Source organism: Vicugna pacos, chromosome 12 (genome assembly GCF_048564905.1).
Source record: "Vicugna pacos chromosome 12, VicPac4, whole genome shotgun sequence".
In the NCBI taxonomy this organism is placed as follows: domain Eukaryota; kingdom Metazoa; phylum Chordata; class Mammalia; order Artiodactyla; family Camelidae; genus Vicugna; species Vicugna pacos.
In genome coordinates, this window is record NC_132998.1 from 40,154,085 (window position 1) to 40,175,915 (window position 21,831).

The window sequence follows — 21,831 nt, forward strand, 5'->3', positions numbered from 1 at the left end:
ATTTGGCATCTGAGCTAATCTACCTCTACAGTGAACAGAATACAATCCAGGCCAAACAAACAAACAAACAAAAAGATCTGCACAGTTACTCTATTCACTTAAAATTTTAATGGCAAATAGGCTAGTCAGAAAAGTGTATGCAACTGATTTAGTCACAGTACATAGGAAGGCTCTTTACACAGAACCTATGAACGACAAGAAGCTCCTAGAAACTTGGAAGTCATCTTAAAGTTCCTCCTTTCTCTCAGCCTCCTTAACCTATCATTTACCAAATATTGTCAGTTCTACTACTTTAATCCAGAGTCTCTATCCTCATTCTTCAATTTCGGCAGTCAATCACTTACTTTCAGATTTATCATTTTGTGACGTTCACCACAGTAGCTTCATACTTCCTTTTCCAACCTTCACCTCTAATTCAGTCTCCACACCTGCCAGATCTTTCTGATCTGATCTGTTAAAGTTCCTTTTGCAGCATCCTATTGCATGCAGAAGGAAAAGTCCAAGCAGCTAGGGCTAGCATCCCAAATGCTCCACAGCCTCTCACCTGCTACTTCCCCTGCCTCACCTCTCCCTCTGTCTCCTCATGTTATCCTGCTGGCTATACCTGGGGCTCCTGGAAACTGTTGAGCCTTCTTTCACCTCCAGACTTTGAGCTTGCTTGCTGTCCCTCTTTCTAGAACACTGTTTCCCCTACCTCCACCTAGTTAATTTCTACTCATCCTTCAATTTGCAGCTTCAGCAGCATTCCTTCTTCCAGCTCCCCTCCCACCCCCTGTCTGAATCAGAGTGCTGCTGAATCAGTTAAGCACCATGTTAACATTGTTTACTTTATTTCTCTTTCAGCAGTAAATTCACAGGACAGTGAATGTGTCTTTGTCATCTTCATAAACCCAGAGCCTTGCACAATGCCAGGCCTAGTAGCCATTCAAACAGTACTTGTTGACTGAGTCATTCAATACAGTTAGTTACTTGGTGGCTGTGTGATCTTGAGCAACGTACCTAAATGTTTCAGTTTCTTCATCTATAAATTTGGTATAGTATACACTTATCTCCTAGGACATGTAAAAAAAAATTGAGATCATAAAACAAAGTTCTTTGCTCAAGAAATGTTGTCTGAAAGATTTATGTTTCTATTCTCATTCTCTTTTATTGGAGGAGTGACCTACTTTTACTGCAATACCTACAGCAAATTTAGTGATCTTCCCAAACTTCATCCTTCCTATCTATTAAGAATTTAATGTTAGTGCTTCCCAATGATTAAATGACATATGTACATAAATGATGTAACAGAGCTTTGTGCACAGTTGACACCTAATAAAAGTTTCTTTGATTACTATTACTATTAATGTTTGGTCTAATAATACTTATTATTAATGTCATAGGTTATAAACAAAGCTATGACTATGATTCTAGGAATCAGTTTTACAAAGAAGGTTCAGGACTTTCTTTAGACTTAAAAAACAACATAAGTAATAAAAACAAAGCAATTATTTTTATACCATCTAGGATTTATTTGAAATTAATAACAATAAATTATTCTCAAGATTTGTATCAGATTTCTTCCTAGAATTAAAAGGTCTGTGATGATGGGGCATAATAAAAGTTAGCAATGTACATATCTAGGGCAATATATTTTGACATTCTGCAACTACTTTGGAATATTAAGCATCAAGGGAAGCAGAAATAGCACAGAGAAAAAGAAAAAGAAATTAAGAATGACTTCAGAGAAAACAAAGGAAACATGATTTTCATTTGACCTACATCTATAAAAAGAAGTTCTGTAACATAGAAATAATGAGGAAATGTTGGACACATTGAATGTCTAATGCTGAAATACAACTTTTGCTATAGATAAGGAAAATTACTAGCTTTTGTAAAAACCCTTAATCTGTTGACTATATTAAAGACCAATAACGTCTCTTGCAAAAGCAAACATTAAAGACTTGGTTATTCAAAAAGAAAGTTTGTCTAAAATTGCTGCTTATGATCAGTTTTAACAAAGGACAAGTCTTTTAACTGCCATAGCCAGTCTGAGGATTCATTATTTCCTATTTATTTACCATTACAGATAAAGTTGGCATTGCATCAAATGTAGACAGCTTGGTGCCTGCCTTAAGGGTAGAGAAAATTTCAAAATGGGAAGAAGACACAGCCTTAATAAGTACATTATATTTATCTTTTGACTTCGGTTATATTTGGCAGCTTCTCAGTACAAAGGACATGTCCTCTGTAGTATCAACTAAAACACCCCCAGAAAGGTTAGTAATGTTATTTTCAAAAGAAATTAAACAAGCTGTGCTGATAAAGCTGCTTTCATTGTTCTCCATTTACCTAAGTAGCTTAAAACCTTTTTTGGAAGAAGCCAGAGAATGAAATATAAACATTTTCCTTAAGCAAAGTACATTCTTTTCAGAGCAGCACTGGTTATATTGGGATCCAAATTATCTAGATATAATTTTGAGGTGCTGAGATCATGGTGAGAGGGCCAGTGAAGATGTATGTTAAATATTTCTTTTTGTGACAAGATTGGAGAGCCAAAAATGGTAAACCATTGGCAAAAGCCTTGGTTTGAAACCAAAACACACCTGTCATAGTGAATGAGCCTCTAGTTAGTTCTACGATCAGAACTGCAGAAGAACTGGCCATTCCATAAACACAATCAGAAGGGGTGTGTGTGTGTGTGTTGGGGGCAGAGAGAACAGGGAGGAAAGGACCCGGAAAATAAACAGAACATGGAATCCAGTATAAAAACAAATCCTGGACAAGACAAATGTAAGAGCACTGAAGAAAATATGAACAAAGTGGTTGGCTCCCATCCCCAAATAGGTCTTCATGTAATTGCTCAAATCTAGGAACATATCTTATTTTTTTACATTAGCATCTTACAATGAGTTTCTTAGTTAGTTTGTACAAAAACTTTATCATTGGGCAACCTTTTGCAAGCTTCTTGATTATTTTATATATCTAAATACAGTCCTTTATTTTTGAAAATATACTACTACGTATAAAATTTTGATTCTACAATAGGTAAGTGTGAGGTTCAGAAAGCAAATTGTTTTAGTAAATAAGTATTTCTGCCTCCTGACAGAGGCAGGAGTTTTGGTTTGAAAAATTGCTTTTACCTCTCGTTAGCATTTCACTTTTCATCTGCTAGTGTTATATCCTTGCAAATCCTTGAATTTGATTTTCCTATTTCCTTCATAGACCCAACCCAGTGTCTTGTAAGTAGACAATAACAAATTTGATTTCATTGGAAACAACATTAGGATGGAAATTAAAAATAAATAATGGTTTCATTTTAAAGGTAACATGGATCATCTGAACAGAAAATAAGAAATGGTCCTAGAAATAGACAATTAATAATCTATCCACTCATATACTCATTCAAAAATATCAGAATGATTTCCTTGTGCTAGGTACTGTTCTAGGCTTTTGGGACATGTTGGTGTACAAAACAGACAAAAATACTTGCCCTTGATACATAATATATATGTCAGAGAGTAATAAATGTTATGGAGAAAAATAATGGGTAAAGGGAGTGTCAGGGGCAGAAATGTGGGGAGAACTGGCTGGATTTTTAACAGGGGGTCAAGGAAGGCCTCACTCAGACATGATGGAGATGGGGAGTGAGCCAGGAGATTATCTGGGAGAAGACTGTTCCAAGCAGGGGCAAGAAGTCCAAAAGGCCTTGAGGTTGAAATATGTTGTATGCTCAAAAACCAGCAAGGCAGACCCTGTGGGCTGGACATTGTAAGTGACCAGAGTGTTGAAAGAGATGAACTCAGAGAGATAGGAAGCTTGGGGAGAGGTGCAAATTGTATAAGGCCTTACAGGCCATGCAAGGACTATTTTTATTTGGAGGAGGGGAGTGGACAGTAAGACGTAAGCTTAGAAAATCTTAACAAGAGAAGTGCCATGATCTGACTTAGAGTCTATTTTTTTACTTTAGGATCATTCTGTTTGCTCTATTGAAACTACATTATAAAAGTGTAAGGGAAGCCAGTCAGGAGGAATGTCAACAATCCAGAAAAGAAATGATGGTGGTTGGGACTAGACTGATCACAGTAAATGTAGAGAGAAGTGATAGGATTATGATTATATCTTGAAGTTAAGGTCAACAAGATTTGATAATGTAAAATAAAAAATAAGACAGAATTTATGGATGGCTACAGCTATTAAGAATACCATCTAAAACTTGGAAATAAGACAAAGGGATGACTGCGTGTTCTTTTATATTAGATTGTTGCCTTTACTTGCAAACTTTCATGCAAATAGAGATGCAAATATTTTCTGCCCAGTAGAGAGGATAACCTCAAAAATTTTATTGTCCTGAGACTAACCACTTTGCTTGACTGACTATACAACATCTGTTTCTCCTTCGAATCAGCTTTATCTCTTTCAAGACTTTGATTCTTTTTGAATCAGCTTTACCACCCCGTTGATCCCCTTATATATGCGCTGATAAATTTTTGGCACTTTCTCACTATATTTGTATGAGAATTGTGTTTTTCGCTTAAAAAATATTGTATTTTGACAAAGGTTCTGGGTGTGAGCAGTTGGAAGAATAAAGCTACCATTAACTGAAGTAGGGGAGACTGTTGGAGGTACAAAGTTTAGGGGAAAGACTGATATTAACTTCAGATAGGTGACATTTAAGGTGCCTATTAGGTATTCAAGTGGAGAGGTTGAGTAGGAAGTTGGATGGAAGAGTTCGAATAAGGGAAGAGAGATGTATTCAAGATACAAAATTGGGAGCCGTCAGTGTTACACATGGCCTTAAAAGTCATGAGACTAGATGAGCTCATTAAAGGAGTCTAGCTAGAAAAAAAAAATTCTAAAGATTGAGTCCTGAGAACTGCCAACATTAAAAATTCAGAGAAATAGGATGAATGAGAAAAAAAATGTCTAGAAAATCCAGGGGTTTAAGCCATCCTGGAAGCTAACTGAAGAAGTTTCAAATAGGATATAGGAATCTACTCAGTCAAGGCAGCTAAGTACTCATGCTAGATAAAGACTGAGAATTGGCCACTGAATTTAGAAACATACATGTCCTTGGTGGTCCTTATTCAAAGTACTTTTGATGGAGTTGTGGGGCTAAGAGCCTAATTGGAAAGAGTTCAAAAGAGAATGAAGGTAAAGCAACTGAAGAGAGTGAATATTGATTCTTTGGAGAACTTTTGATACATAGGAAAGGAAACTGACCTTGAGGGCCATACGAGGAGTTTGAGGGATGTTCTTTAAGATGAGAAAATTTCCTTTTCATTTGTATGCTTATATGAGTGATCAAGTTGATAGGAAAAAAAAATGGATAGTTCCAGAAAAAGAGGGAAGAATGGTTGGAACAAAGTTCTTGAGTAGGTGGGAAGGGTGAGGGCCTAGTGCACAAGTTAAAGGTGGCCATATCTCTTAGTAGGGACTGTTCATCCACAGGAAGAGGAGGAAAGGCAGAGGATGTGGGCAAAGATTCAGGCCCAGCTTCATGGCTACGCAGGTAAACTAAGACTAGTCAGCATGACTGTGTGCTTTTCTTCAGTCATACTCTGCTGTGAGGTTACAAGCAGAGGGTGGACTAAAAGTTTTTTGAACAGCAGTTGGCATTTTTTTAGGTGATCATGATGGAGTAAGAGAGGCTCAAAGGACTTGAGGATGTACAAAGAAGTGATTATAATCATGAGTCACAGAATTAAGCTCGAGAAGAAGAGTATAATGCACAAGAAGGAGTGATGAATAGTGAAAAAGTGGATCATAGGAGCTGATAAAATTAATGCTGATGTTAGAGAACTCTAGAAGTGAGTTATAAAATCAGAGAACTCTAGGGAGGTGGGATCGGAAGGTAAAATTCTGGCAATTCAAACTTAGATGGTTAGTTACAAAGTCTAGATTATGACTATGAAATTTAGTGGCTCAAACAGGGTGGAGATTCAGGGTCGGGACCATGAAAAGGGAAGAAGCAGAGACAGAACATACTCAACAGTGAACAGGTACATGGCACTGACTCTTGAGAGAAGTTACCCAGCTATTAAGAAGTGCGGTGGAGAGAGGAACCCAGCACGTCTGGGTGTAGCGACTGTGCTCTTAGACAATACGTTATAATGTCATGCAATTGCTCAGTTGTTTGTATAAGCTGCATTGCTTTTAACAGCTTTAAGTTAGAGAAATAGGAAGAATTTTAGAAATATTTATTTTGTATACTACAGTGGATGGCCTTCTAAATAACCCTTTAAAATACTCTCTTTTCTACTCTCTAAAATAGCATTTCCTAAATAAACAATAACTCAACTTTTGGTCCTTTTCACCAAGAACACAAACAGAAAACAAAGTAGGTAGTACAGAAAGCTAGGCAATAGTAAAACCAGTGGCTGATATGTCAGAAGAGGAATATAAAATGAATCAAGCAGTGGATGCAGAGAGAAGGAAAAAATGTTAAAGAAAGTATAAAAGAAGGGGAAAAAAGAGTATGTTCAAGAGAATGAGAAATTAAACTTATAAGGCTTTGCATAAGGATCAGAAAAGCCTACTTATAGTAGTAACAATGAGTAACCTACAGAAAGAATTACTTGAGAATTTATACAACAAAGGAACAAAAAAAGATGACTGATGAAATAATAAAAACAAGGTGTACTAGTCACTTCTGGTTAATAAACCACAACAGATATCTTGGGACGGGAGGTGATCTGGGGTGTTTAAAATTACTCACATTGATGTCCTGTGCACACACACACACAAAATCCCACAACCTACCTGTAATTTATTTTGTAGAGTTTAATTTAACTACTTAATGCATTTATTACTTTATTCATGCCTTCCACATCATAACTCACAAATAATGGGGTTTTTTGTTTAAAACTTAAATATTACTTATATCAGTAATGCTTGAATCCAACTGACCCTAGGAAACATGAAAGAGTAAACAGAGTGTTCAGGCAGCAATAAAGGATCTCAAGTTGGTTCTGCTAACATCTTCTTTCTGCAAGATGGGATTATAGATTTAATATTTGAATATGTTTGGTTAGACAATCACACCTCTCTTGATATAAACCATTCAAGAGCTTGGCTCAGCTTTTTTTTTTTAATAGAGCATTAAAAAGATAGTAATCTCCACTAGATTATTATCATGTAAATTTCTCACTGTAATGGCAGAAGAGGTAGAAAAATGTAATAAAAACAAATAAGAAAGGCTTTGATTTATATTGAATCTGCCTGTGAAGTATCAAGTAATCTCTTGAAGACTTGTCTAAACCCTCAGTATATAAAGGCAAATCATCTGTTGCTTTTTCATGATTTTAAAGGAAAAACAGGCTGAAAACAAATGTTAATTGCACAGTGCTAGTTTTATAATAAAGACAAAAAGACTTAAGATTGGAATGGTGTTATTTAAACAATTCAATTAAGAAATGATCTTGAGCTGTCCTTATTACAGCAAACATGATTGAACATATACACATTTATTCTGTTCATTTAACTGGCAGGAAACATTGTTCCCTAATTCCAGTTTACACATTCCTCGTCATTTTCATAATAGCACTGAGAAAAACGAAACAGTACATTTCTAGGGGATTATAGCACTTCTCAGATAGTCCTAATCACTTGAAGAGCATTACTAGGTGCGAGGCTTAAGGCCAAAATATGCTAATTATGCACAAGGGCACCGTCTATCTTTAAGCAAGGCATCTGAACAAGACAGAACAGCATTTCCACATATGTCCTATCTTATAAGGATTTCAAGGATTTATAGTTATTAAATAACTTGAAATTTTAGAAAGTATTTTTGGTCATTTGTAGAAAAGGCTATAGTCAAATTATAGTTTGATGACAATAGTACTAGAAAATTTTGAACTACCATTTAACCTGCAAAAATGTAGTCCTACTGTTTACTTTTATATATAAAATTTTTCATTTTGGATGAGTTAAGGTTCCAGTCCCTTAATTCCCTGCACCCTCCACACACATAAACATCCCATCACCCATTTGCCCATCTGATATAATGTGCCTGCTGTGAAAGTTTGGCTGGACTGTACCTTATCTGTAAATTCCTTAAACCTTGATGAGTATGTGAGAATTTCTTTCTCCTGGAGACAATAATCTCTGCAAGTCAGTTTCATCTCAGGAACAATTAAGACTCTTGGTCTATTTCACAGGCCTTAGAGAATGTGTCTAAGGACTATGTTTGCCTCTTGAATAGAAAGCATCTCAGGATTTCCTAACAGAAAATGCTTGCTACTGACCTTATTTATGTTTGTCAACTGTTTTAGATGCTCCAAATTGCTTCATGTCCATTATTTCTCAATTAACTTTGAGAAAGGGGAACGTGACTACAACTGTCAGTTGGGTTCTCTTTATTAAGGTACTGGTTTTGAGTAATATCTCAGGGGTTTCTTTACTTGATACTCAGAACTCTCACAGTTAAAAGCGAGAGATGAGGCACCAATACATGTTTAAACAGCAGAAGCAAAGAGTGTGTAGAGTGACAAGGGAGTCAGCTGACTTACAGAACCTGAGCATGAGCTTCAGACATGACTAGCTACAACAGAATCTAAATGATATCATCAACGCTCAGTTTCTCTTGATCTCTGATCTCCGCTTTCATCCCATGTCCTCCCCACTCTTAGATTGTTTCAGGTCTCACAATGGCAAAATGATTGCCAGGAGCCCCGGGTGTACCATATTTCATGGAACCTACACTGTCACTGATTGCAAAGGAAAAGTTACTTTATGTGCCAGTAAGAAAGGAAAAATGTTCACCCTTAAGTAACACAATTGTTTCTTATGACACAGATTGTAAAAGGCACCCCAATCTCAGAGATGTTAAAATGTGAGTGAAAATAGGGCATCCTAGGATCAATGAAATATGGTAGGCCATTTTCTCAGCAACCCCAAGGTCATAATAGAGTTTACAACACTTATCAGGTATGGCTGGACTTAAATAAGATCATGCCTATCTCTGAACAAATTAGAGTGACTGGCCAGAAAAAATAGTATATGCTAATCAGTTTCACTCAAGCCTCTTGGGCCAGTAGTGGGGAAAGGGTGGTTTACATGAGGAAAAAATAAAATCTCTTCCAGAAGAAGATACAAATTCTGGAAAGACAAAATATAATAATAAATGTCCAGTACAATAAATCTATATAATAATAAAACCATTGGACATCTGACACTCATTGAACAATTTTAAATGCCTTTAACTGAATATTTGATCTCTATTGCAAGAAGAATGTTTACAACTTTAGAAGAATTTATAGAGAAGGAAAAATAACATTTGGGGGGCTGAACAGTGCCTGAAAATATTTCACTTATTTTTCAAAAGATCAATTCTCTTTTTATTTCCCAACTCTTGCTTCAAATTTTTTCACAGTGCAGAAACTACCTACTGTTAGCCCTGAGGCCTATAGTATCAAGGCTACAAACATTTCTAGTTAATGAAACAACATTACGATAGTATTCTTCCAGTAATATATTTGTTTGGACAGTACCCAAAACTTGATCTCAACTTCATCTTATGTTTTAGTAATGATGCAATTTGTATAATAACAGTATTAGTTGAACAACATATACAGCACTTTCATCACGAAAGGGAATAGACAATAAAAAATGAAAAGCTCTTCTGTAGATCCTATGATCTAAGAGTTGTCAGTTATTTTAAATTCAAATTATAGGCAAAAAATGAGAAGTACCATAAATAGGCAATTTGAGATTTTTATTTGTTGGTTTTGTTTTGTTTTGATTTTTACCAATGGGTAGCACTGATGCCCCTTTGCTAGGAACTCAGACCTTTTTTAACTCAAAAGATGAAGCAAAAGACGCCCCCCAGTCTGACTGTTCAGGTTTAGGAAGCGCATCAATCACAGATTCACCAGAGTGCAGCTACTCTGCAGCCCTCAGTGGGGCAGTGACCAAAGAACTCTCTGAGTGACAGGCAGCAGAATCAGAAGTGGCTGCAGAATTTAAGAGCTATTAAAGATTCAATCACTATGCATTGAGTCTCTACTCTGTAGACACTAAGATGCTGTTTCTATTTATTACCATTCTGAAAGTAAAATTTAATTCAGCAACTAAAGCAGCCAGTGAAGCAAGAACAGCCAAGTAATGAAAGAGAAAGGAAGCAGGACAACATCAGGATATGCATGGCCCCAAAGAGTTCAAGAGTGTAAGAACTGTCAGAATGAGAAACAGATTTTAAGAGGATTTGCAGAGAGGGCAGCAAAGCCCTAACAAATACTAAAAACTGAGCACTCAGCCACTCCTAGGAGGGTGACGTTTAAATCCTTAGTCACACATAAAAAGGCGATTATGGGGGTGGAAATGAAGGGGACTAACAGAGTTAAATATCTTTTGTACGCCAAGTATTAAACTAGACACGATTTCATACAGACTCTACAACGACTTCGGGAGGTAGATACTGCTTCTGTGTTACAGATGAAAACACTGTAGAAAAGAGGAATTAAATAATTTATTTAAAGAAACATAGTAGACAAGTGAGGAAGGCAGGACTATCTACCAGGCATTTATTCATAAATTCAACAAATATTTATGTACCTTCTATGTGCCAGGCACTTGCACCTACTCAGTTGTAGTCAAAGTCCTTAATAAATTTTTAAACAGGAATTCTAAAACTAGTAAAGCTATAAAAGAAGGAACTGAAAACACAAGAAAAGTAGTAAGAAGAATAAGCTAATTTGGAAAATGACTAAACAGAACTTCTAAAAATGAAAAGTAAGGTCACTGAATTTTTTTTTTTTTCATGTAGTAGATAGGCTCATAAAATAACAGATACTTTTGGGCACTTACTGTGTTACAGTTCTGAGCATCCACTTACTTTGTCCTTATCATTCAGCTTTGAGGTTGTTATTATCCTTATCCACAGCACACAGATACATGAAAATGTGGAGGAATTCACCCAGAGTTACACGGCCAATTGGAGATGCCAGAATTTGAAACTGGCATTGCAAGGTCTACAGTATTTTTTAAAAAAAGAAAAAAAGCTGAATCTATACAAAAATAGAGATATATTTCATATACCATACAATTCACCCATTTAAAGTATACAGTTAAATGGGTTTTAGTAAGTTTACAGAGTTATGCAATCATCATCATAATCTAATTTTAGACATTTTCATCACCCACAAAACAAAACCCATGCCCATCCTCCGCTCCCCATTTCTAGGCAACCATGAAACTACTTTCTGTAGTTTTGCCTATTCTGGACATTTCATACAAATGAAATCATACAATAGTACAATATGTGTCTTTTGTGACTGGCTGCCCTCACTTAGCATAATGTTTGAAAGATTCATCCATGTTGTAGCATGCATCAATATTTCATTCTTTTTTATTGTCAAATAATTTTTATTCTGTGAATAGACCACATTTAATTTATTCACTGATTAGTTGATGGGCATTGAAATTGTTTCCAATTTTTGTTTTAAGCTGAATAACTCTGTATGAATAATGCAGGTATGAATGTTCATGTACAAGTTTTTATATGCATATGATTTCATTCCTCCTGAGTATATACATAAGAGTAGAATTACTGGGTGATATGCAACTTTATGTTTAACATTTTGAAGGACTACCAAACTGTTTTTTAAAGTGGCTACACCATTTTACATTCATTTTATATTTTAGCAGGTGTGAAGTGATATCACACTGTGGTATTGATTTGCATTTCCCTATTGACTAATGATGTTGGACATCTTTTCATGTGCTTATTGGCCATTAGTATATTTTCTCTGGAGAAATGTCTATTGAGGTCCTTTGCTTATATTCTGGATACCTATCATTTGCATTGCCTTCAACCTAGCCCTCAGCAAGAAGTCTGAGGATGGGATAGCAAGACAAAACAGGGAAAGGGAGGTAGTTATCATTAAACAAACAAGCAAAAAAAACCATACAGCCTGTGATATGAAGTCCTCTGCTGTGAGACTCGCCAAGACCAGAACACCAGAAATGATAGAAATATCATCCCACAAGAGACAAAATAAATGACTGTGTAAGAGAGACAAACAAAATCAAAGCTTTAGATTACGTCTGCTCTCCCCTATCCTTCTACTAATAATTCTTCAACAAATGACTGGCCTTATTCAAATATGAGTAATAGTAAGAAAGGACCCACCCAATAAAAACATCTTTGGGCAGATACTGCCCCCGAAGGAAAACATCAACTAAGTAAAAGGAAGATCCAGAAAAATATCTCATGGAATAATTGCCCCTCCCACCTATTCCCCCAAAAGGTTAGAAGTCCCACCTACCCTCCCAAAAGGTTAAAAGTCTTACCAAATACTTCTGCTAGGTTCAAAGAAATCACAAATAACATGATCAGTCTTTTAAAATAACTTTTAAAGACATACATATATTTAAGGAAGTGATTATTAGATAAGGGAAGTGAAAAGCAAGGTGAAAGAAGCCAGAAGAGGAATGTATGAGAAAGATAGAAATCTGACAGAGTTGAAAGTTTTTACAGTAGAATAAACCAAAAAAGAATAAACACGACAAAATGGAGTAAGAGATATTCTAGGCCGGTCTGAGGTAATCACCAGCATGAAACATCATAAATATATGAAATATATATTTATTAAAAAGATGATGAGACTGATGAAAATATGCATATAATAGGCATTCCTATAAAAGATAATTTATGTAATACCCAAATCATTTAAACCTTTAACAAAAGGAAAGTTTACTTAATAAACAAAACACACTTCTGGCCCAGGAAACATCAACACAGAAATACAAATACATAGACATGTCTTAGTAAAATTACTAAACATTAAGGATACAATAGGAAAATACAACTCTTCAGAAAGGAAGAGATGATGCACAATAAGAGCTACTACCCATATTGGCCTCAGACTATTCTACTGTAACACTCCGTGTCTGAGGACAGGAAAAACTGCCTATAAAATGTTTAGGGAAAGAAAGTGATGTAACAATTTTATGCCCAACAAAGTGATCTATTGTGTGTAAGAGCCAGAAAGAACACAGCACTCGTGAGCCCTTCTTGTAAAATTATTGGCCAGTGAAAACCAGCCAACTGATAGAGGACTCACAATAATAACCTCAGGTGAGAAGTCATGGTCAAAAGACTAATAAAAACCCTCAATCTATTTAATTGTAGAACTCAACATGGGAATTACGGGTACAGGCAGAATTCAGGTGTTATAAACTTTGACAATATTTCATTAATAAAATAATATTTCAAAAGCTGGTGATAAGGAGAGGGGAAGGTGGCAGTCTCTTAAGTGTATTTTATATATGGGTACGACTCGGAGATATTGCGGGTTCAGTTCAGATCACCACAATAAAGTGCATATTGCAATATAAAGTGAGTCACATGAATTTTTTGGGTTTCCTAGTGCATATAAAAGTTATTTTTTTAAAGTTATGTTTACACTATACTGTAGTCTATTGAGTGTGAAATAGCATTAGGTCTAAAAAAAGCAATGTACATACCTTAATTTAGAAAAACACCTTCATTGCTAAAAAGTGCTAACCATCATCAAACTTTTGCAATAGTAAGTAGCATCAAAGATTACTGATCACAGATCACCATAACAAATATAATAATAATGCAAAATCCTGAAATCTTGTAAGAATTATCAAAATGTGACACAGAGACACAAAGGGGGCAACTGTTGGAAAAATGGTGCTGAGAGACTTGCCTGAAGCAGGGTTGTTACAAAACTTTAATTTGTAAAAAACACAATATCTGCAAAGCACAATAAAGTGAAGTTCAACAAAATGAGGCATGCCTGCAGTTTTTTCTTAACTAGTAATTTTTCACAATAAGAATTTCAAAGAAATTTTAAAAGTAAATTTTAAGAGAAAAAGGTCCTTCATTTTAAGGAAAGTGATGACAGAATTTCATCAAGTGGTATGATGTATCTTACTGGATTTGAGTAAATATTATATTTAATTAAGTCATTTGTATCACTATTTTATTTGGAGAGAAAAATTAGGTATAAAATAACATTTCAAATCAGCATATGCCTATTAAGCATGTATTGGTATAAAATTTATCTCCTTTAATTTAATATAATTAATTGCATTAATAGATTTCTTGATATTGTGCTGTCTTCACGCTCCTTGAACAAGTTCAGTTTGAATCAAGGTGTATCCTTTGATGGGCTGCTTAATTTTGCTGACTAACAATTATTAAGAATTTTCATATTTATATCCATATACATATATACATTTTGGGGATGCTGTAGCATCTTATCAAGAAAATACCGGCCTCATAAACCTTATGAGAGATTTTTATCTTTTTCTAGGCTTTAACATGGTTTAAATAACAGTATACTTACTTAATTTTTAAACAGTCTTTTTTATAGTGCATCTTACATCATCTTCTAAATCTCTTCTATAATTATTATCTGCTCAGGTTTTCTAATTTTACTTGTTAGTTTTGGTAATTTCTTCAAAAATCACCCAGTTCCTTTGGCTAGAAAATCACCCACTTTCCCTTGACTTTCAAATTTATTGCTATAGAATTGCAAGTAAAATTCTCATAATCTCGTCCAAACCTTTTGTTATATTTCCTTTCCTTGATCCCAACCCAACACACCAAATGAAATCCTTAAAATTCTTTTACTGCCCCACCCTACACACACCTACATATAAGATTTCTAGAACAATGATTCCTTAATTCCTGGGTTTCGCTAATCTACAATGAAGATGCAGCTTGTTTGGTTTAGATTTTTAAGTCATAACATTGCACACAGGCAAAATTATCCTTGATTATCTTTGACCACAAGGTAAAGTCATTGTCTTGATTTTACAAGCCACATTGTTTGAATAATATGTACCTTTAAACACTAGACTCATTCAACAATAGAGACACATATACACTGTCAGAGGCATGTGGGAAAGGTCACTGAGAGAAGGAATAATGGAGTCATAGCTTCCATTTCACACTCATTCAGGGGTATCTGCTTATTAAGTTACATGAAGGATGAAATTGGTAGCAAACATTTAAACCTTTTCTCTCTCTTTCTCTCCCTCCCTCCCCCTACTTCCACACCAAAAAATTTAACTCACTGCAATTGTTGGGTTTCTCATTGCACAATATTAATACATGAAATATCATCTATTTCAAATTTAAAAATACATAATCACAGCATCACTTTCAATTTACTACCTATCACTTTTTCTTCTTAGATATTCAGCTCAGCTCTTCTTTGATTTTCATTTAGTTAGGGCACAGAATGAGTATATTTGTTAGATAAAGTATAAAGTGGTATACTCCTGAACTCATAAATTTTTGGAGATGTCTTTCTTTGGTCTAGTTTGACAGATGATTTCTTGGCTGGGTATATGATTCTTGAACTGCAGTCTCTCAGTCATCTATTAAAGTAATCCTGCTGTTTTCTAGTAAAGTACCCAGTGTTGTAAATGATACGTTCAGTATTGGAAAGCTGCTAGTTTCTTTCCAGGTTATCAATTCTCTGGAAACATCAAAGATTTCCTTTTTATTCTTGAAATTCTTAAAAGCCACCAAGATAGGCCTTGGCATATGACTTTGTAAATAAATGCTTTCTGGTTCTCAGGAGAGTTTTCCAATCAGCTGACTCAAGTCCATTCTCAATCCAGTCAATTTTTCTTGTATTATTTATTAACACTCAATTGCATTTTTCCCCTATTTTCATATGTGTGTTTTCAGAATACGTTCTCTAAGATTCTTATCTTTTGTTTAATGATATTCAGCACTGTGTATTTTTGCTCTGTGTTGTTATAATTTTCTACCACTTGATCTTCAGGAAAAAGAAAAACTTGTTCCTCATCACTGACTCTCCACTTTAGTAGGCATAGAAAGGTTTTTGGCATGTGATCTCAATTGCAACTACTAACTTGTTAAAATTGTCACTACTGACTTGTTAAAATTGTCTTCTGACTCTTCCACTGATTCTGCTACAAAGGGAGTCACTGATTCTTCCTCTCCATCACTGGGTCTCCTTAATTAAGTTGTTATTTTCCTTTGCCTGTGGATTTATATTATCCCCATAGGACTTGTACAATTCAGGCAGTGATGATATCTTCATCATTGCTCTTTACCAGGATAGAGCCACTGTCCAGAGAGTGGCAGAAGGCATGACATTTTGTACTTGATGGCTGGCAGTAAAAGCATTGGCAGTTGTTAATACTCGGATGAGGTACAGAGAAGCAATCTAGTTTCTAGTTTCCTCCTCTTGTAAGCAATGACTCTGTCCAAATTCTAGAGTCAGGAGCAACTCGGCTACAGGGCACCTTGCCTTCAGGTTCACAGGGATTCCCAGGTGTGTGTGGACCCTTCTTAAAAAACACACAGGAAGAAGGTAGGTGCTGCTATTCCCTGAGCCAGACTAAAGGTGTCTCTTTAGTGACCCTGTCAGGATCCAGGAAAACCAGGTCTCCCTCTCAAGCTTCATGCTTCTCTTCTGCCATCAATCTCTGGACAAGTAATACCTATACTTGTGTAGGTTATTAGATACCGACTAAATACTTGTTCAGGGAGTTACTTAATAATCAGGTGAGTTTGTCTGAGAGCCACAACAATGATCCTAGTCTCCTTGCTCTTCCCACTATAAGCTGCTTCATCTTGATACCATGCTGTTGTCCTCACAGTTAAGGTGGGTAAACTAACTCTGCTTGCCATGTTGTGGTCTTTCTCTGCACATGCGTTCACATAACACATGTTATCCAGGTGTGACTCTTCGATTGATTTGCAGAGTCACCTCTGGAAATAGGTTTCAGCCTTCTTGTGCCTCAGTTTCTCTAAAAGTAAAATGAGTGTAAAAATGACATTTATATATAAGGGCTTTGATCTTATAAAAATGTAAAATGTCATTACTTTAATATTAGGTTTTGTGATTGTTAAAAATATAACAACACACTGTACTCCTTTAGTGCCTTCCATCTGAGAATGCCAAAGTGTTTCATAAACTTTTACTAATTAATCCTCTTAGTACCATTATAAGGTTGAAACAGTATTATTATCTCTATTTTATGGATTGGAAACAGATGATCACTGGATTATAGACTAAAGTGCAGACTCCAGTTAGGGAAATGGCAAAGCAAGAGCAAAAGTAACTTTGTCTGGGCTTTGTTCTTAAGGACACCCAGCCCATCAAAGGTTCTCTCTCTTCATGACAAATAATTACACACCATAAAATTTTTATTTTGCCCTCAAGGCAGAAGAAAATACATCCTACTCTTTTTTCCCTTCTCCTGAATATAACCTTGGCCCAAGGGAAAGAAGTAGAAGAGCCTCCTCATTTCTCTGCATCTCAGGAATACAGATCTCCCAAAGGCAGACCCTAGAGAAGATGCTCACAGGTTTTTTAGCAGTTTGTATAGATATGGTTTGTGTAAAAACTCATTGTACAGCAACATACCTCAGTAATATATTATTTTTAATAATGAAAATGGTTTCATACATTAACTGATTCAATAAGTATTCATTAAGCATCCACTGTTCTAGGCAATGGAGATAGAACAGTAAATAAAACAATTGTTGCCTTCAAAAAACTTAACATTTCAAAGGGCATGGAGATGGGAAGAGACAATAAGCAAAGAACTGTATATGTGGTAGGGAAAGCTAAGGTGAAAAACAAAACAAAGTAGGGAAACAAAGAGAAACGGGGAGGCCATGCTATTCTATATAGATATCAGGGAGTTGGCATTTAAACAGAGGCAGAAAGGAAGTAGAAGGGCCAGACTATAAGTGAGGGGAGATTTTTCTGGCAAAAAGAACAAGGGCAAAGGTCATGAGGAAAGAGTGTGCTTGGCATATGCCCAGATCAACAAGGAGGCCACAGTGGCCTGAGAAAAGCAAACAAGAAGAAGAGTGAGATAACATTAGAGACTGGGGCACAGGATGGAGTAGCACTTGGATCATATGAGGTCTTATTGGCCATGGGAAGGGTTTCCATTTTTATTTAGTGATCAGTGAAGCAACTGTTGGTTTTGAGCAGAGGAGTGACATGATCTGACCTACATGTTTAAAAGGCCACTCTAGCTGCCATGTGGAGAATAGACCACAAGGATGGAAGCAAGAGGTTGTTGCAATACCCTAGACTTGAAGCAAAGTGCAGCAATGAGACCCCAGAGGAAACAGTAAATAGTTGGTTGTATGAGTCTTGAATGCAAAGAGGAAGGCCAGGCTGGGTATATCTATGCGGGGTGGATGAGGTCACCAAGAGAATGAATGCCAGAGGAGAGAAGTGCAAAGCTGAGGCCTCAGTACATCAACGTGGATAAGTGGGAAACTGAGGAAGATCCTACAAAGAAGACTCAGGAGCAACCAGAGAGGTAAGAGATGAACCCGGAGAGCAGTGCCCTGGAGGCCAAGTGAAAAAAAAATGTTACAAAGAAGAGAGAATCACCAATTACATGAAATGCTACTAAGCCAAAAAAGGCCTGAAAATTGACCATTAAATAGTGCAGGATTGGTCTCACTAGAAATCTTTGAAAGAATAATTTCAAGAGAATAATGAGAATAAAAGTATGATTGTAGTTTGATAAGTTTTCTTTGCAAAAATCTCTTTTCTCCCCCTGGCTTTCTGAATTCTGTGGTACTTAGGTCTCTTTCTTTTTACCAGAGAAATTTTCTCCAATTATGCACAGCTCTGACTTACCTTGAAATCCTAATCCTAATTCTTTGTTGTTCTTTTGTTTGTTTTTGTTTTGACTATTGGCTAGTAGAATGTTATTTCACATTTAATTCAACAAATACTTAATTGGTACCTGAAAAACATTTTCTTAAAGAGTCATAATCAATTTATGCTTAATATTTGAAAATTAGTGACTGATAATGGACATTCAAGAAAAATATTATTTTGGTAATATTATTGTTTTCGTGTAGTATTTCTTCTCATCACAGATCTAAACTGCTGCAAGCATAATCCACTGCAATAAAGTGGCTGGCTACAGAATATCCTTAGGTTAAGCAAAATTTGGGAAGCAAAAAATTCAGATAAGCCACAGAAACTCTCCCTCTACATACACCTCAACATAGACTTGCATATTGTAAAACATATGTGTTGGGTAATAGGAAATCACTCTCCAAATTCTCCAAACCCTTCTCTAGGCACTTAAACACTAGGCAAGCAGTTATGGAAGAAAGCTGGGCAACTCCTACTTAGAGGCAGCAAGCAGGGTATCACGAATCTGAAGCCACCTGCTCAGTTTAATCCTGGGACCACTCATCTGCTGCATGACCTTGCACAAGTTGTTTAAACTCTCTCTGTGCCCTGATTTCTTTATCTGTAAAATGGCCATAGTATTCATGTCTAACACATAGGATAATGAGTGGTTTAAAATGAAGTAATATATGTAATACCCTTGAAACACTGCCTGATACATAGTGCAAGTGCACAATAGAACTTGTAACTGAGAAAATGGTCTGGATAAAAGAGAGGGAGTTTTTTTTTATCATAAATGGGCATTGAATTTTATCAAATGCTTTTTCTGCATCTATTGAGATGATCATGTGATTTTGTTCTTCTCTTGTTGATGTGGTGTATTGCATTGATTGATTTGTGTATATTAAACCATCCTTGCGTCCCTGGGATGAACCCAACTTGATCATGATGTATAATCTTTTTTATGTGTTGTTGGATTTTGTTTGCTAATAGTTTGTTGAGGATTTTGTATTAATTATCAGAGAAATGCAAATCAAAACTACAATGAGGTATTACCTCACACCAGGCAGAATGGCTATCATTAAAAAGTCCACAAATGATAAATGCTAAAGAGGGTGTGGAGAAAAGGGAACCCTCCTAAACTGTTGGTGGGAATGTAGTTTGGTGCAGCAGTTATGGAAAACAGTATGGAGATTCCTCAAAAGACTGAAAATAGACTTATCTTATGATCCAGCAATCCCACTCCTGGGTATATATCCAGAGGGAACCTTAATTCAAAAAGATACATGCACCCAATGCTCATAACAGCACTATTTACAAGAGCCAAGACAGGGAAACAACCTGTCTATAAACAGATGACTGGATAAAGAAGTTGTGGTATATTTGTACAATGGAATACTACTAGGCCATAGAAAAGAAAAAATAATGCCACTTGCAGCAACATGGGTGGACCTGGAGATTGTCATTCTAAGTGAAGTAACCCAAAAAGAGAAAGAAAAGTACCATATGATACCACTTATATGTGGAATCTAAAAAAAAAGACAAACAAACTTATTTATAAAACAGAAACAGACTCACAGACATAGAAAACAAACTTACAGTTACTGGGGGTGAAGGGGTGGGAAGGGATAAACTGGGAGTTTAAGATTTGAAGATACTAATATATATAAAATAGATAAACAACAAAATTACAGTATATAGCACAGGGAACTATATTCAATATCGTGTAGTAACTTATGGTGAAAAAGAATACGAAAACAAACGTATGTTTGTGTATGACTGAAACATTATGCTGTACACCAGAAGTAGACACAACATTGTAAATTGACTATACTTCAAAAAATATACAAAAAAAGAGAGAGGGAGTGATAAAACTGACCCATTTTGCAATGGGGAATCAGATACTGAGACTAGCCCTTCTGATGAATATTTTAAAAATCTTTCAAAATGCATTCAGCCAGCTGGAAAGAAATCAAGAAATTTCTAGAGGCCAAATGTGAAGCCAAAGCAAGAACCCAAAAAGTTAAGTGGATTTCCATCCCATCTTAGCTCAGATTGCCTAAAAGAATCAGAGGCAGGAACTTAGATGCACATATATAGTCTCAGCTAATGTTTAGTCTTGGTCTGAAACAGAGAGCAGAGAGGGCAAGAGAGCTGGGGCATGAATTTCACTGCAGTACTGTTCCTCCCAAGGCAAAATAACCAGATTTTTGAGTCCCTGTATAGGTCAGTTGTCTATGGGCTGATAGAGGCAATCTCATGAGTGAGGCAGCTCCCATCAGCCATAGTGGGGACAATTCTTGAAAAAAGAAAGGCAGCTGTGAACTTTTAACAGCCAACTCATATCAGCTATGGAATAGAAGCATCAGCCAAGTAAAAGGATCTGAAGAGAGGACTCTTTCAATACCACAGAAACTATTACAGCCCTCCGCTTGCACTGCTCAGATGCATTTGCTTCTCCCATCAAATTCACTCTAACTGGGTAGTGTCTCCAGGGTACTATGATCATAATTCCCAGGAAAATTTAGGAAGGATTATTGGAATAGCTGCAGCTGAATTCTGAGAGAAAACTGATAATTATCTTCTAGCTTCCCATCAATCTAGTATTGCACTTCTGCAATCTAATGTCTTCTCTAGTGGGGTGACCCAGAATCTCATCCCTGGGCAGTTGAAACCCTGGTTATCATGGCCTCATCAGGCCATGATTGCTTTACATGCCTAAACTAAACTAAAATGGGGCACAAAGAAACCAAAAAATGCCCCAGTGGTACACTATTGTAACTAAATACATTCTGCTAGCCACAACACAGAACAGCAGTCATACCGCCTCATGAAGGTCAGGATCAATTATACCTGCTAGTACACCTCCTCTCTGTGCCCACTGTTCTACAGGCACAGGGAACTCAAAATGACCAGATGACAGCTTCATCTTTAAATTCAAGCAGACTCTTTAACTCTATCCCTTGGTGGCAGCACTCCATCCCCACTACTAGCCAAAACCTCCAAACCCACTAAGCCTAAGCTTGTTCTTGGAAACAAGAAACACAAATTCTCCCCAGGCATTTCACTGGGAGGGAGAGTACATGGAGCCACTTCTATTTTCACCTCTTGATTTCTGAACATATTTATTCTACCTATTCACATTACTAAATAGCAGCTGTTGGTTTAAGGAGTGTGCTACATCTTAAAGAATAGCCCTGTAGTGCATGTCTTAGTGCCC

The 21,831-nt window shown here is 36.2% G+C and overlaps 2 long non-coding RNA genes across 2 annotated transcripts in view; one reads left to right on the forward strand and one right to left on the reverse strand.

The window, feature by feature from the left end:
• The window catches only part of LOC140700219 (uncharacterized), a 390,592-nt gene that overhangs the window by 311,321 nt on the left and 57,440 nt on the right, over positions 1-21,831 (reverse strand). The window lies entirely within an intron of this gene.
• LOC140700221 (uncharacterized) overlaps positions 1-21,831 on the forward strand; it is a 56,041-nt gene that overhangs the window by 29,811 nt on the left and 4,399 nt on the right. The window lies entirely within an intron of this gene.